General features: G+C 47.2%; 1 protein-coding gene across 3 annotated transcripts in view; it reads left to right on the top strand.

Annotated features, from left to right (window-relative positions):
* Positions 1–13,416, top strand: part of tmem184ba (transmembrane protein 184ba) — a 139,620-nt gene that overhangs the window by 2,411 nt on the left and 123,793 nt on the right. Inside the window, exon 1 of one of the 3 annotated variants that reach the window (XM_087978107.1) lies at positions 10,583–10,685. The exons of the other annotated variants lie outside the window; for them this stretch is intronic. The gene's annotated coding sequence lies outside the window, so the exon portion shown is untranslated. Of the gene's footprint in view, positions 1–10,582; positions 10,686–13,416 lie in introns of those variants that run through there. 3 annotated transcript variants of the gene reach the window in all.

Genomic DNA, 13,416 nt, shown 5'->3' with positions numbered 1-13,416 from the left:
GACATTTTGGGCAAAAGCCCTTCATCAGGAAGGGCTTTTGCCCGAAATGTTGATTTTCCTGCTCCTCGGATGCTGCCTGACCTGCTGTGCTTTTCCAGCACCACTCTAATCTTGACTCTAATCTCCCGCATCTGCAGTACCCACTTCTGCAGAGTTAACGTTGAGTCCAGTGACCCCTCTTCAGAACTGGACTCAAAACGCTAACTCTTGTTTTTTCTTTCCCCTCCCTCCACAGATGCTGCCAGACCTGCTGAGTTTCTCCAGCGATTTCTGGTTTTCTAAAATTTCATTGTCATGTCCTTTGTGAGAGGCTTTGTACTGAGTTTGCAGCCAAGAGGCAGGTGATGGTACAGATGGCATATACTGCATGGTGTGTTTATTTAAATTGTCTTCTCCTCCTCCTCCTGCTCTGATTGCTGCTGACATGTTTTGAGTCGAGAGGCTGCCTCTGTGGAGCCTCGTGGATGTCGCTTGGTGTCATTAACATCCACAAACGGGGCTATTGTCCATTGTTTGTGCCTTACCTTAGCCCACACTCCGCTGGGACACCCGAGCACATCGTTCTGTGCACGAAATGTTACTCCAAGGTCACGTCGACCTGTTCCGGTGAAAGTTAAGAAAGATCCCACAGGGCTGCGTGAACAAGAGCGATTATGGAAAAACAGAACAGGCGCAGGAAGTGCTCAGCAGGCTGGGCAGCATCCATGGGGAGAGAAACAGAGTGAACCATTCGGATCAGCGAATAGTTTTGCCAAGAGGTTGCTGAACTGATAGGTTTGCTGAATTTTTGACTCTCTTGTCCGATGTTTGTTTGCTGGGTGTTTCTGCCTCACTATTTTTTAACCTCCTGATTCTCAGCGACTGCATTACAGTGAGGAGACCCCCCCCCGCACTCCTGCTTCAGTCAGCTTCGTCTTGGACTGCAGAATGGTCACCTTGTTTGCCAGCATAATAAACTAATGCGTGCCAGGCAAACTTTAAAAAGTGTCGTAACAGCTTTGGGGTTTTGTTGGGGTCACATTTTTATTTTAGATTAGATTCCCTACAGTATGGAAACAGGCCCTTCAGCCCAACAAATCCACTCCGATCCTCCGAAGAGTAACCTACCCAAGCCATTCCCTACACTGTGGACAATTTAGCATGGCCAATTCACCTGACCTGCACATTTTTGGACTGTGGGAGGAAACCGGAGCACCCAGAGGAAACCCACGCAGACACGGGGAGAATGTACAAACTCCTCACAGACAGTCACCTGAGTCAGGAATCAAATCCAGGTCCCTGGTGCTGTGAGGCTGCAGTGCTAACCACTGAGCTACCGTGCCAACTGTTTACGTAGCACCATTGTCTCATTGCGTGTCGTGGGCTCCTTTTGACACAGTCACTTTCTGCAAATGTGGCACCCCGTTTGTGCACAGCAAGGTCCCAAACCAGTTGTGTTATAGTGAGCAAGTAATTTTTAAAATGTGTCCCCGCCCCCTCCTCTTTGCGGTCTTCCACACCCCTCTGAGGGCAGACTTGTTGGTTTAATGTTGCATAAGGGAGGCAGCGCATCTGGTAAAGGGTTACTCCCTCAGTGCTTCACTGGGACATCGCTCTGATTATCTGTGCTGGTTCATGGGACTCAAACCTACGGATCTCTTGACTTGGAGGTGGAGTGATTATGACGAGGTCAGCGCAGGTGGGCCTCAGGAGTTCCCTGAATGGATCAGGTTAACAGCCCCAATCGGGAAGCCCTGGCTGATGGATATAAGCAGGAGAGTCAGAGGTTCTGTTCACTCTGAGAGCTGGCTCTGAGGGATTTGGATCAGTGTCAAGGACTCCACACGTGTAAATAAAGGCTGACTTGGTGACTCGGTACCAGCCTCTGGAATTGGTTCAGTGGCTATGTGAAAAAAGTACGCACCTTGAGTTAGGTTTAGGATTTTTGGCATCATGCCACTATCTGGGAAGCTTGACTCGATCGATCCTGGCTTCAACGACAGGGCCCAGTATATGGAAAGAATGCGTATGCGTAATTTTTTTGTGGGCAAATGACATTGGGGCAGATGAAAAGCAACGAGTCATTCTCCTGGCTGCTTGTGGACCCGCAGCCTTTTTGGTTATTAGGAGCTTAACTTTCCCTGAGGCAGCAGATATGAAAACCTGTCAAGGGTTGATGGTTTTAGTGGCGGAATATTATAAACTCTAAGCCTCCTCTATTTCTGAGGTGCTGTTGGTTTCACTCAGCAATTCGACAACTGGGGGATCTGTGTCGGGATTTTTGATGAGGTTAAGACGACTGGCAGAGGCACGTGACTTTGAATTAACCCTGAATGAGATCCTGGGAAACCGTTTGGAATATGGGATTAATGACGTAACCATGCAAAAGTGCCTATTAGCTGAAGCCAAACAGGACTTCAAACAGGCTCTACAACTGGTTTTATCATTGGAAAATGCAGCAAGTGGATCATGTGAGTTACAGGGTGTTCTGATGGAAGAATACCCTCGCCAGTTCAACTGAGCTTGGGGAACACCACTCAAGTGCAGGACCATTGCACAGCCTCACTCAGGGCGTATCCTGAACAGAGGGACTCTAGGTCAGCCCACAGAAAACCCCAAAACAAAGCCAAGCCTTGGCCAAACGGTTAAAATTTTCTTCAGGATCCAGGCAGGTAGGCAAACCATTGTAGTTGCTGCTGGTCCGCGGACTTGAGACAGCAAGAGTCCCACTAAACCTAAATGGAGTAAGAGAACTCATAAGCCGGTATTCAGGAAAATCCATCTACAGCTGGCTTGGAACAGGTAAATTATTCACAATATCCAAATCCGAACCAATCAAAATAAACGTCTGATTAAATGGTCAGCCGGTTCTAATGGAGGTCGATACAAGCATGGCCATTTCAGTGAAAGCAGTCTTTAATAAAATTTTCCACTAGACTTTAGCTAGGCTGAAGCCTAAACCTGGAAGCTATACAGATTAAAAGTACAACTTTGATTATGATCTCTTCTGAGAAGCAACTGGTTCAGTTACCACTGATTGTAGTAAAACGCTTCAGGCCCAAGCCTGATGGGATGAAATTGGTTGAGAGATTCACCTTGATTGGCTCAACATTTCTCGATTTGGAAACGGCTGCCTGAGTGAAGTCCTAATTAAATGCCCAACGGTTCTTCAGGAAGGTCTAGGCACTATTGAAGGAGCTAAGGCCACCTTGCATGTTGACCCGGAAGCAATGCTGCAATTTTTCCAAGGCCCACCCACTGCCATTTGCCTCATGGGCAGAAATCAGAAGGCTGGAAAGCGAAGGAATGATCAGACCAGTCCAGTTTGTGGATTGGGCAGCACTGTGTTTGCACCTATTTGTGAAGAATGGTGGATCAGTTTGCCTTTTTGGGGATGGTAAATACCCAATCCCTCACACCGAGGATTTATACACAAAGCTGGTGGGGGTGGGTGGGCTGTCCTTCACAAAGCCGGACATGAGCCAAGGGTACCTGTAATTGGTGGTTAGATGAGGATTCCCAGGAGTAGACTCCAGTTAATAGCCATAAGGGTTTGTACTAATATACAAGACTGCTATTCGGGGTATCGTCAGCAGTGCAGTCTTTCAGCAAACGATTGCGAACGTTTTACAAGCACTACCCCAGCTCATCATTTATCTAGATGATGTCACCTCTATGTGCTAATAACAGTGAAGACCAACAAGGACCGTTTAGAGAATTTGGACGTAGGTGTTTCTCCTAGGCAGGTGTCTACCTTTAGAAGGGGGAAAAAAATGTGTTCCAGGCATCCCAAGAGACCTACTTGGGCCACAGTGTTGACAAGACCAGGTGACACCGGTTGGAAGATAAAATGAGGGCAGTCAAAAGTCTGTACCAGAGCTTAGGTCTTTCCTTGGGCTGCTGAGTTATTACAGAAAGCTCATTCGTAACCTGACCTCCATCTTGGCGCCTTAACGTCAGGGGTCAGCTTTGGAAATGGTCATGGAGCTTTCAAGGAAGTGAACAAACAGCTATCATCCTCTGTTAATGGTGCACTGTGATCTCAATCAAGATCTGGTACTGATGTGCATTGCCTCCCCGTGCCGCATCAGGGTGGTAATGTTAGCTCACAGGTGGCCCAATGAAGAGGAACGCCCAACAATGTATGTATCCAGAACTTTAAATTAGCCAAAGTGTAATTACACCCAGATAGAGAAGGAAGGTTTTGTGGTCATATTTGGAGCAGGAGGTTTCACCAATACCTCTTTTTTTTTTTTAACAAATGTAAATTTGTAATAATGGAGCACAAACCCCTGCTCGGCCTACTTAGAGTACAAGGCAAGGCCGGGCATAGCTTCAGGCCACATTCAGTGGTGGGTTCTAATACTAAGTGCAGACAGTTACAAGTCGGAACACCAGGGAAGCCAAGTATGAATGTGAATGCAATGAGCCACCACTGGAAGAGTCCATAATGGTTTTAGGTTTTCTGGATACGCTTCCAGACACAGTTGACAATATCAGACTTTGGACCTAGAAAGATTCGGGCCTGGCAAAACTGAAACAGCTCATGGTGATGGGAGAAACCAAGGGGCCATCACAACCAGAATTGGAACCGGAGACACCAGATCAGAGGATGGCAGATTATTATGGGGAGCAAGAGTGATTGTCCTGAGCAATGGTCATCACCAGGTACTGGCTGAACTCCAACGTGGTCATCTAGGGGTTTCCAAAATGAAGTCATTTCTGGTGGCCAGGATTGGATGCTGCGTTGGTGAGGCAGTGCCCAGAGTGCCAATGAAGACAATTACTGCTGGCAGGTCCCCCACACATTGGTGGGAATGGCCGGGTAAACCCTGGACTCAGTGACACGTTGACTCTGCAGGTCCTTTTTCATGGGCTTAATGTTCTCGGTCACTGGATGCCCACTCAGAGCGGTTGGACGCGCAGAGAATTCATTTGTCAAACGTGGAGATGATGATAGAGAAACCACGCACATCTTTTGCAATGCACGGACTCCTGGGAATGTTGGTCACAGAAAGCAGGCCATCATTTACCAGCAGGACATTTGAGTATTTCCTAAATATTTAATGATAATCAACGTAAGGACCCCTCCCTACCATGCGTCATCCAATGGTCTGGTAGAAAGAAGCCAGGCTTAAAGAAACAGCCTACAGCTTCACGAGATCCCAAACTGTCCTGGTTCCAGTTTGATTATAGGACCATTCCTCGCACGCAACAACAGGGATAGCTCCAGCAGAGTTGCTGACAGGGAGTAGACTGTACAGCAGCTTAAATCTGGACCTGGGACGGGAGGGTGACACTGCATCTGGAATGCCAGTGCTGGACACAAGACTCCGCTAAACGAGAGAGAGAGAGAGTTTACTTCAGGGTTGAAGCTTGGTGTAGGGACCAGAGGAATAGCCCTGCACATGGGTTAGAGGCAGGGTCGACCCGAGGTCAGGTGCAGTGATGTATAATGTTCGGGTGGGCGTTACAGTCCTGAACAAGCACGCGGACGATCAGAAAGCTACAAACTCACAAACAGGGCAGGAATAAATTGTACGCGGCTCCTCAACAGCCTTTCCGACTTTTCCAAAACCCATGGGCTCTCCCCCTCCAGGGGTTGAAGAGACCTCGGAATCTGAGATGGACACCGGTGGATGTTGCTGCCTCGATGACTTTGCCGCCTGAAGAAGAGACTGAATTTCTTCCGAGATGCTCCAGGGACAAGAGGCTAGGGACTGTGCCTCAGATCCGGGCGATGTGTAACAGAGTTAGAGGAACCTGACCCTGTGCTAAAACACCCCAGGAGGAGCTCCACTAAAGAAGAACCAGCCCATATCCTCTGACCCAGAGTGGGAGGGATGGAGTGATTGTATCAAGGTCAGCCAAGTGGACCACATAGAATCTGAGTTCCCTGATTGGACCGGGTTTAGAGCCCCAATCAGGGAGCCCTGGCTGAAATAGGAGTGTCAGAGGTCCAGTTCACTCTGAGAGCTCGCTCTGTGGGAGCTGGGTCAGTGTCAAGGACTCTCCACATGGAAATAAAAGGTAACAGAATACTGGCCTCTAGAGTAATTTCAGAAGACAAGTCTTAAACATAGAATCCCTACAGTGTGGAAGGTGCCCATTTGGCTCATTCAGTCTACACTGACCCTCCGTAAAGCATTCATCCCAAACCCAGCCCCCCCATTGTATCCTGTAACCCCATGTATTACCTTGGCCAATCCCCCTAATCTACACATCTTTTGGACTGTGGGTGGAAAACTGAGGAAACCTGTGGGGAGAATGTCTGAGGAGTTTGCACAGTCACCCAAGGGTGGAATGGAGCCCAGGTCCCTGGCGCGGTGAGACAGCAGCGCCAACCACTGAGCTACTGTGCTGCCCACTGAGATACGACTGTGTTTGTTTTAACTGTCATGGGATGTGAGAATTGCATTTGTTAAGTAGGTCATTTGAGGGCAGTGCAGAGTTCAGCAGTTGAGCAGGAGACCCACGTAGGCCAGACTAAGTAAAGATGGCAGATTTCCTTCCCTAAAGGACATTAGTGAACCAATGGGATTTTACAACAGTCAATGATTTGTTGTCATGGTAACCATTATAGAGACCGGCTTTATGTTCCTGAATTTTTTTTATTGATTTTATTTACATTTTTCCATTAGCTGTAGCGGGTTTTGAACCTGCGGCCTCAGAATTAGACCTCTGTTTCTCAATCACTAAATCCAGTGATATTACCACCACCTCTCCCTTGTGCCCACTGGTTCCAGTGCCCGGCGGGGGGGGAGGGGTGTAAAAACCTCCTTGTCCCTGTTGTTGTTGTGCTGCAGCTTTTTAAACAACTCGCAAAGAGAGTCTGAGAGAAAGGCATTTGTGAATATGCCTGTCCACTTCTTTTCTTTGACGCCATTTTGTGTCGGACTGGTCTGTGTTCTGTGTCACAACTGCGTTGACTTATGTAGCATGGAGGTTCCAGTTTAATTGGAAGTGGTTTGATCTCCCAGTTAATGTGTTAACTAGTTTTCTTACACTTGAGCCTTTAGAGCTGCAAAAAATTATTAATGAAGTGGTGGGGCTCCTGCACAGTGGTAGTGCCCATACCTCTGAGACAGGAGACCTGGGTTTAAATTTCATCTGCTCCAGCAGTGAGTAATGATACTTCTGAGCAGGTTGATTAGCAAATATCTATAATAACATGTTGCCGTTTTAAGTCCATTCAAGGCTGAGATGATTTTTTTTTAAAACAGTAAGGGAATCAAGGGTTTGGGGAAAAGGCAGTAGAGAAAATTTGACGATGATCCGATGAACCGTGATCTAATTGACTGAAAGGCCATTCAGTCCATCAAGTCTGCTCTAGGTCTTATGGCCTTATGCCCAATATTAATGAATACAATATTTGGGAGCAGACTTTCATGCAGTGTAACTTCCAGGGGCTAAACGAACCTGAGGTTACTGGCTGCAAGTGGGAACAAGGTACGAAGTTGGATGATCAGCCATGATGCCATTGGAATGGTGGTGCAGGCTTGAGGGGCTGAATGGCCAACACCTTCTATTTATGTTTCTGCACAACACTGGATGATAAGATTGTGTGCACGAGGTGTTACAGGATGGGCCAAGTGTGATGTACACTTTGTTACAAGTAACATGGTGCAGGTCATTCGGCCCACACTCTGCTGCATCACATTAGGTTCCTGCTATCCTAATTCGTCAGTATTGCCTTCCATCCCTTTCTCCTTAATACATAGCTCTATTCCCCTTAAATGTACTTATGCTGTTCATCTCCACTCCTGCAGCAGGTCAAGAGGAAATGGTGATGTGGTGTTAGTGTCATCTGAATTAGAACCTAGAGGCAAAGGTTAAAGGGGTTTGGGGGTGGCCATAGTTCAAATCCCACCGCAGCAACTGGTGGAACTTAAATTCGGTCAATGAAGGATCTGGGTTTGAAAGATTAGTCTCAGTCTCAATATTTGGGAGCAGATTTTCATGCATTGTATCTCCCAGGGGCTAAAGTGATCCAAGGTTACAGGATACAAGTGGGAACAAGGTACTAAGTTGGGTGATCAGCCATGATGTAATGGAGTGGTGGTGCAGGCTTGAGGGGCTGAATGGCCTACTCCTCTATTATCTATGTTTCTGTACAGTACTGGATGATCAGATTCAGCCATGAAGCTGTCATTGTTGTAAAATACCATCTGATTCACAAATGTCCTTCAGGCAAGGAAATCTGCCATCCTTACCTGATCTGGCCCACATGTGACTCCAGAACCACAGCAATGTCGTTGACTGTTAACTGTCTCTGGCATGGCCTAAGAAGATGTTCCCGAAAGATGGGTATCGAATGCTGACCTTGCCATTGAGACCCATGTCATGTAAATACAAGTTTGGTAATGAGTTCTACATTGTAACAACATTCCTGATGAAGGGCTAATGCCCGAAACGTTGATTCTCCAGCTCATCGGATGCTGCCTGACCTGTGCTTTTCCAGCACTACACTCTCTACTCTGAGCTCCAGCATCTGCAGTCCTCACTTTCTCCCCATTGTAACAACTCAGTGGAGGTTCTCCTGAATTACCCCTGAATTTTTTATTTATTTATTGACTTATCACTCTGGTTGGAGTGTTTTCTCTCTTTCCCTCCACCCCCAACCCCCACCCTGCTCCATAAATGTCCAAAGGAGGGATATCTTTGGGGGGGGGGGGGGGCGGTGGTTGGGGTGGTCACTGTAGAGACGGTTCTGTTTTTGGTACAGTGGCGGCGTAGACTTGCACTTGGGACCATTTCTCTCTAGAGTTTGTCTCTATTAAAATACTAGGAGAAAGTGCGGACTGCAGATGCTGGAGATCAGAGTCTAGAATGTGTGGTGCTGGAAAAGCACAGCAGGTCAGGCAGCATCGAGAAGCAGGAGAAGTGACCATTTTGTGCTGGAGCCCTTCATTAGGAATGAAGTTGGGAGCCTCCAGTCCCTCTCTCACTGTACTCCCCAAGTCCTCTCCTCTGCCCTGAAGCTCTTCAGCCACGTCCTCAAGCAACCTCGCTCCCGCAGCCACATCTCCTTCCTCAGCACCAAGGAGGCTGCCAGCCTCATTCCTGATGAAGGGCTTATGCCGGAAACGACGATTCTCCTGCTCCCTGGATGCTGTCTGACCTGCTGTGCTTTTCCAGCACCACACACACTCTCTCGACTATGAAAACACTAATCTGTAATCAAGGCTTTTAGCGGAAAAAACACACAGGGAAGTGGAGTCGAGGATTATCAGATCAGCCAGTGATCTCACTGAATGGTGGAACAGACCTGATGGGCCGAATGGTCTTTACAGCTGCAGCCATTGCTGTGTACGTCTCGAATAAAACACCTTTTTTACTGTGAGCTAATTCCAAACTAAATGCAGTGCAAAAAAAAAAGTTTGAAAAGAAAAAAACTTGCATCTATGTGGAATGGTTTATGACCTTGCAGACATCTTGAAGAGTATTACTCTGGTCAAAGAAGTTGTAATTTGGGCAGCATGGCAGCTAACGTGCTCTCAATAAGCTTAACCAAATTACAGAATGATAACCACGTAACCTCGATTAGTGATAGAAACAGGAGGAGGCCATTCAGCCCTTTGAACCTGCTCTGGTATTTGATCCAATCCTGGCTGATCGTCCAACTCAGTTCCCCCATTCCCACTTTCTCCTCCTATCCTTTCGATTCCCCTTTGTCCTAAGAACTACACCTTTCTCCTTCTCCATGCGATGCTTTGACCTCCACTGCTTTCTGTAGCGAAGAATTCAGGGCTCACCCATCACTGGGTGAAGAAATGTCTCCTCATTTGGGCAGCATGGTGGCTTAGTGGTTAGCACCGCTGCCTCTCAGCGCCAGGGACCCAGGTTCTATTCTAGTCTCGGGCACCTATCAGTGTGGAGTTCGCACATTCTCCCTGTGTCTGCATGGGTTTCCTCTGGGTGTTCCGGTTTCCTCCCACAGTCCAAAGATTAGGGTGAATTGGCCATGCTAAATTGCCTCGTAGTGTTCAGGGATGTGTAGGTTAGGTGCATTAGTCAGTGTGATAGGGTAAGGAAATGGGTCTGGGTGGCATACGAGGGTCGATGTGGACTTGTTGGGCCAAATGGCCTGTTTCCACACTGTAGGAATTCTATGATCTCAAACCTAAATGGCCTATCCTGTATTCCTCTGACGTGACCCCTGATTCTGCACTCCCTGGTCATCAGGAACAACCCTGTCTGGCCCTGTTAGAATTTTATAAGCTTCTGTGAAATCTCCTCTTTCTTTCATTGGAGAATAGAAGAATGAATGTTAAATGATTGAGGGTTAAGTATTGGCTGGGACAGTGGGTTAACTCCCCTGTCCTTGCCTGAACAAGTGCTTAGGGTCTTCTAAGGTACATCCAAACAGCTAGCTGGGTAAGGGGAACATTGATTTAATGTCTTGTGTCAGAGACAGCACCTCCCATTGCACAGCCCTCCTTCAGTACTGCGCTGAATTGTCAATCTACAGTTTACCTCCAGCCCTGGAGTGGAACTTGAACTGAGAGCCCCGTGACTCTGAGGTGAGTGTGAGATTAGCCCAAAGGAGAGGGGAAAGTAAACTGTCAGGGCTAACAATTAGGAATTAAAATTTAAGCGTGCCAACCCTCCCTTCCTTCCTGTTCTGATACTCCAAGAGCGTTGCCAGTCCCTAAACATGTGTCAGTGTGCTGCTCCAGCTGTATAACCTGTGGGTTGCGAAAGAGGTTAGACAAATGCAATTTATTTTCCTCTTTTTTTTTGTTCTTTTATTCTTTGGTTCCCCTGCCCCGGTTGTTCACCTCCCCGCTATCTTTTTGTTCCCCCTCTACCTCTTTTCTTCCTCTATTTGTTTTCCCCCCACCTCTCTCTTTTTTTGGATCCACCCCTGTCTCTGTCTGTCTCTGTCTCTCTGTCTGTCTCTCTGTCTGTCTCTCTGTCTGTCTCTCTGTCTGTCTCTCTGTCTGTCTCTCTGTCTGTCTCTCTGTCTGTCTCTCTGTCTGTCTCTCTGTCTGTTCTCCATCTCCTCCTTTCCTGTCTTGAGGGCTTGCTGTGTATTCTGTGTCTCCTGTTCAGTATGTATTCAGGAAAATGACGTCTGTACTTTCTTGTGTGTAAGTGGGAAGGGACTGGCTGAAGTACAGTAAATGCTGTCATGACTCATCGATTTGTGAACAAATTGGTCTGATGAAAGACGCTGTATAAATCTTCCTCCTTCATCTGACAACACAAACCATTTGTGTTACTTTCTCTTAAGATTCAAATTCATTTTCTGTCTTGATCAGATGTATCTTTAGTCTCCCTTGAAAAATCTTGAAGCATATCCATCTGGTTCACTAAAGTCCTTTGGGAAGGAAACTGCCGTCCTTACCTGGTCTGGGCCTACATGTGACTCCAGACCCACAGCCAATGTGGTTGACTCTTAACTGCCCTCTGGGAAATTAGGGATGGGCAATAAATGCTGGCCTAGCCAGTGATGCCCTCATCCTGTGAATGAATTGAAACTCTCTTGTGGTTTTCTTAAGGGGAGGTCAGGTCCGACCAACTTGATTTGAATTTTTCTAAGAGGTGATATATGTGTGTAGATGGGACCAAGGTGTTTGATGTAATTTACTTGGATTTCAGCAAGGCTTTTGAAAAGGTCCTTTGTGGGAGAATGATAACAAAGATAAGCGCTGATGCAATCCAGGGAAATTTGGATCCACAGTTGGTTGAGTGGCAGGAAACAGTAGGTTGAGAGGCATTTTTCTGACTGGAAGTCTGTGTCCAGAAGGATCTCTGAGGTCAGTGTTGGGGCCCTTCTACTTGTTCATATAAGTGACTTGAGACTTGCATGTTGGAAGGTTGACCAGTAAATTCACAAATGATCTAAAAATTGGGGTGGTAAATAGTGAGAAGGATAGCCTTAGATTACAGAATTCAGTCCAGATAAGCAGGCAGGACTTTAATCCAGGAACTGTAGGGTCTCTGGTCATTTGAGGAGGTGGGGGTGGGGGGTGGAGGCAAGAGAAAAAAAGGGTAAGACTTGAACATATTGCTTTTGTGTGCAGGGGACCCACTTTCTGCAAACAAAAGGAACATGTCCAAACTGGTCCTTGCCAGAGACTTGCTCCTTTTTGTGCCAACCCTGGAAATTGTCCTGGTCTTGGGCATGGGCTTATTACATTGTTTCTCATTTGGTATTCTTGCATTTGTCCTGATAAGTGCAAGATGAAAAAAGCTTAAGCCATGTGTCTCTTTTCAACTTTTACTTGGGTTCTTTACCAACAAGTGATACATGTGAGCACAATCTTACACTGTGTCTCTGCCTGCGATGTAACTTCTCCTTGACTTTTCTGGGATTACAGGACAGTGTTCAGGAAGAAGATAGGATAAATAGACAAAGTCTTTTCCCTGTGGTGGGGGAATCCAGAACTAGAGGGCATAGGTTTAGGTTGAGAGCAGAAAGAGATAAAAGGGACCTAAGGGGCAACTTTTTTCACGCAGAAGGTGGTACGTGCATGGAATGAGCTGCCAGAGGAAGTGGTGGAGGCTGGTACATTTGCAACATTTAAAATGCTGCAAGGAATAGGAAGGGTTCAGAGGGATATAGGCCAAGTGCTGGCAAATGGGATTAGAGTAGGCTAGGATATTTGGTGGGCATGGATGAGTTGGACCGAAGAGATGGACAGCATGAAAACAGATTCTATGACTTTAAGAGGTATCATACTTGATATCTTCCCATCCCTTGTCAAGGGAGTACCAGGGTCTCACCTCAGTGTGTAAATCTGTGAAGGGGTCTTATGTTATCTAGGATGTCAGCTTCATCTCAATGGATGTCATTCTAAGCTCCAAGTTAGATTTTGAATTTCCCTCCACATTCTGGAGCACAATCCGGGTTGACATTCCAAGGCACTACTGGCAGAGTGCAGCACTGCCGGGGGAGTGCGACACACTGTTGGAAGTCCTGTTTCTTTCAGGCAAGTTGTTAAACTATAGCTCTGCTTGTTGCCTCAGCTGGGTGTAGGAGATCGCGTCGCACTCCAAGGACGGCAGCTGTGCCCTGACCAGCATTGATCCCACACCAGGGGGAACAAGCAGATTAGATTACATAGTGTGGAACAGGCCCTTCGACCCAACAAGTCCACACCGACCTTCTGAAGAGCAACCCACCCAGACCCATTCCTGTCCATTTACCCATTCACCTTAACGCTACGGGCAATTTAGCATGGCCAATTCACTTAACTTGCACATTTGGACGGTGGAAGGAAACCGGAGCACCTGGAGGAAACCCACGCAGACACTGGGAGAATGCGCAAACTCCACACAGTCAGTTGCCTGAGGCGGGAATTGAACCCGGGTCTCTGGCGCTGTGAGGCAGCAGTGCTAACCACTGTGCCACCGTGCCACCCACCAGAACTGGTCATTGTGTGTGGGAGCTTGCTGTGCTAAAATTGACTGTGTTTCGTGTACAACAGT

Source organism: Chiloscyllium plagiosum, unplaced genomic scaffold (assembly GCF_037043375.1).
Source record: "Chiloscyllium plagiosum isolate Xiang-an unplaced genomic scaffold, Cpla_swu_hap1 HiC_scaffold_33, whole genome shotgun sequence".
In the NCBI taxonomy this organism is placed as follows: Eukaryota; Metazoa; Chordata; class Chondrichthyes; order Orectolobiformes; family Hemiscylliidae; genus Chiloscyllium; species Chiloscyllium plagiosum.
The sequence above is the reverse complement of the archived record's forward strand: the minus strand, read 5'-3'. Positions and strand labels throughout refer to the sequence as shown.